At 45.4% G+C, this 3633-nt stretch overlaps 1 pseudogene; it reads left to right on the plus strand.

Moving 5' to 3' along the window:
- Positions 1–442: 442 nt before the first annotated feature.
- Positions 443–2414, plus strand: LOC103729195 (annotated as a pseudogene).
- The last annotated feature ends 1219 nt before the right edge of the window (positions 2415–3633 follow it).

Here is a 3633-nt window from a genome sequence, read left to right on the forward strand (position 1 = left end):
AGTTACTGGAATGGTCCAAGGTTTAGTACATTTTTACTTCTCGTGGCATTTTTAGAAGATGTCTTTTCCTCGTGTGAGATACATATCAGTGGACAGTTTGTCCTCAAGATAGTAAGCTACCACCTTGCACCTAGTAGTTTTGTCCTCATGACAAGGGTGGGAGGGATGGCAGAGAAATAAGAGATGACACTTTCTATACTTGGTGAATCAAAGGTTGTGGAGTATCTCCAGCTCTTGTCCCCAGGAGGGGCTCTTCTTCAGTACAGAATACCCACTTTAGAGAGAGTCTAGTAGAGTAAAATTGAAAATGTACTTCCCAATGGGCCCATTGATCTCAAGTCTAAGATCCCATAGTAGATACATGTTTGGGCATCTGCATTTTTAATATAAAAATTATGTGAACAAAAAAAGCAGGAGGGGGAACGTGAGAGGGAGATGGACGTTGAGAGAACGAGGAGGAAGGAGAGAAAATGGCATCCACAGATTATAGTACCTATAGCCAAGCTGCAGCCCAGCAGGGCTACAGTGCTTACACCACCCAGCCAACTCAAGGATATGCACAAAGTACCCAGGCATATGGGTAACAAATTTATGGAACTTATGGACAGTCTTCTGATATCACCTATACCCTGGTTCAGACCACTGCCACCCATGGGGAGACTTCATATGCAACTTCTTAAGGACAGCCTCCCACTGGTTGTACTTCTCCAACTGCCCTTCAGCATGTAGTCAGCTTGTCTAGGGGTATGGCACTGGTGCTTATGACACCACCACTGCAACAGTCACCACCACCCAGGCCTCCTATGCAGCACAGTCTGCTTATGGCACTCAGCCTGCTTACCCAGCTTATGGACAGCAGCCAGCAGCCACAGCACCTGCAAGACCACAGGATGGCAACTAGCTTGCTGAGACTAGTCAACCTCAGTCTAACACAGGGGGTTATAACTAGCTCAGCCTAGGATATGGACACAGTAACTACAGTTATCACCAGGTACCTGGGAGCTACTTCATGTAGCCAGTCACCACACCTTCATCCTATCCTCCTACCAGCTATCCCTCTTCACAACCAACTAATTATGATCTGAGCGGTTACTCTCAGCAGAACACCTATGGACAGCCAAGCAGCTATGGACAGCAGAGAAGCCATGGTCAACAAAGCAGCTATGAGCAGCAGCCTCCCACTAGTTACCCCCCTCAGACTGGATCCTACAGCAAGGCTCCAAGTCAGTATAGCCAACAGAGCAGCAGCTATGGGCAGCAGAGTTCATTTCAACGGGATCACCCTAGTAGCATGGGTATTTGTGGGCAGGAGTCTGGAGGATTTTCCCCACCAGGAGAGAACTAGAGCATGAGTAGCCCTGACAGCAGGGGCAGGGGAAGAGGGGGATTTGATCATGGAGGCAGGAACAGAGGTGAGTGGGGAGGAGGATGTGGTGGAATGGGTGCTGGAGAGCCAGGTGGCTCCCATAAGTCTGGTGGACACAGGATGAAGGACCAGATCTTGATCTAGGCCTTCCTATAGCTCCAGATGAAGATTCTGACAAGAGCACATTTTATGTGCAAGGATTAAACTACAATGTGACTCTTGATGATCTGGCAGACTTCTTTAAGTAGTGTGGGGTTAAGATGAACAAGAGAACTGGGCAACCCAGGAGCCACATCTACCTAGATAAGGAAACAGGAAAGCCCAAAGGTGATGCCACAGTGTCCTATGAAGGTCCACCAACTGCCAAGGCTGCTGTGGAGTGGTTTGATGGGAAAGGTTTTCAAGGAAGAAGGCTTAAAGTCTCTCTTGCCTGAAAGAAACCTCCAATGAACAGCATGCGGAGTGGCATGGCACCCCTTGAGGGCAGAGGGATGCCGCGGTCCTGGTGGGCCAGGAGGTCCTGGGGGACCCATGGGTCCCATGGGAAGCCGTGGAGGAGACAGTAAAGGTTTCCCCCCAGGAGGGCACCGAGGTTCTTAAGAAAACCCCTCTGGGGGAGGAAACGTCCAGCACCTATCTGGAGACTGGCAGTGTCCCAGTCTGGGTTGTGGAAACCAGAACTTCGCCTGGAGAACAGAATGCAACCAGTGTAAGGCCCCTAAGCCTGAGGGCTTCCTCCCTCCACCTTTCCCACCTCTGGGTGGTGATCGAGGCAGACGTGGCCCTGGATGGCATGCGGGGAAGAAGAGGTGGACTTAGGGACCGCGGCGGTCCGAGTGGAATGTTCAGAGGAGGCGTGGTGGAGACAGAAGTGGCTTTCGAGATGGCCGTGGAATGGACCGAGGTGGCTTTGATGCAGGAAGACTACGTGGCTCAGGAGTCCTCCTGGACCTTTGAAGGAGCAGATGGGAGGAAGAGGGGTTCGTGAAGGACCTGAAAAATGGATAAAGGTGAGCATTGTCAGGAAGGCAGAAACCAGCCCTATTAGACACGGAGACCCTGAAGAGCTGCACTGACTACCAGATTTATTTTTTTAAACCAGAAAATGTTTTAAATTTATAATTCCATATTTATAATGTTGGCCACAATAGTGTGATTATTCCTTGCTGCACTTTAGTATTTCTCACCATTTGTGAAGCAACATTAAAATAAGTTAAAAAAGAATAAAGTAGTCTAAATGCCCATTAATAAGAAAAATGAAACGTCGTATTTATATGAAGAAATACTGTGTAAGAGCCAAGAGCAATTATTGTTATGTGTATGCATATAAATCTATAAATATAAGGGAATCTGCTGGCTATATCTCCAAAATAAAATTTAAGGTAAAAAGAGGCAAGATACACCCTGACATCATCTATGTGAACATACACATATTCTATTGCAGTTATTGTTTATGCTATAAAACATAGACTAGAAAGAAGCTCAGCATTGACCCTGTGACCTTTAGGGAGGCGCACCCTGGGGATTTCTTACTGAAGAAGACTATGCTCAGAAAGTTATATTTATTTCTGAAAACAAGAACAGCCAAATATTAACAGTTGATAATTTTGAATAACTACATTGATGTCTTTTCCCATTGAAAGAATAATATTCAAAATTTTAATTTCTAAAATAAAAACTCTTTACTCTGGTTTCTCTTCAAATTGTTTAAATCTCTTGCCTTTTACTAAATTAAAAACAAATACTGTGAGATCAGAAATGCATACATGTATATGATCAAAATATATTGTATTAAATGTGCAAAAATCCAATAAGAATACATACGTTTGCCCTTGGTTTCCGACACAGAACTCGTAAATCATCTTGGTGGCTTTTGGAGGATGAGGATTGGTCTCTAGAGGAATCTACTGTGTGATTAGAGGACTGGAACATTCAGTCTCATTCCTAACCTCTGAAAGCAGATCGGGGCAGATCATTACAACCATCCCCTTGACTGGTGATTTGGCGGATTATGACTGTAGCGGAGCCTCCAAAACAATCCTGAGCAAAGGGCTCTGAGAAGTTTTGACTTGAGAGTGTGGTGCACACCTCCCCTACTGGGACAGAGGTAGTCTCGTGTATGACCTCTCTGCACTTCACCTTATACACTTTTTCATCTAGATGCTCATTTCCTTTATATTATCCTTATAATAAACCATTGACAGGATGTGAAATATTTTCCTGACTCCTATGAGCTATCATGGCAAATTATTAAACCTACCAAGTCA

The sequence above is a fragment of the Nannospalax galili genome, unplaced genomic scaffold (genome assembly GCF_000622305.1).
Source record: "Nannospalax galili isolate Female #2095 unplaced genomic scaffold, S.galili_v1.0 scaffold151, whole genome shotgun sequence".
Lineage (NCBI taxonomy): Eukaryota > Metazoa > Chordata > Mammalia > Rodentia > Spalacidae > Nannospalax > Nannospalax galili.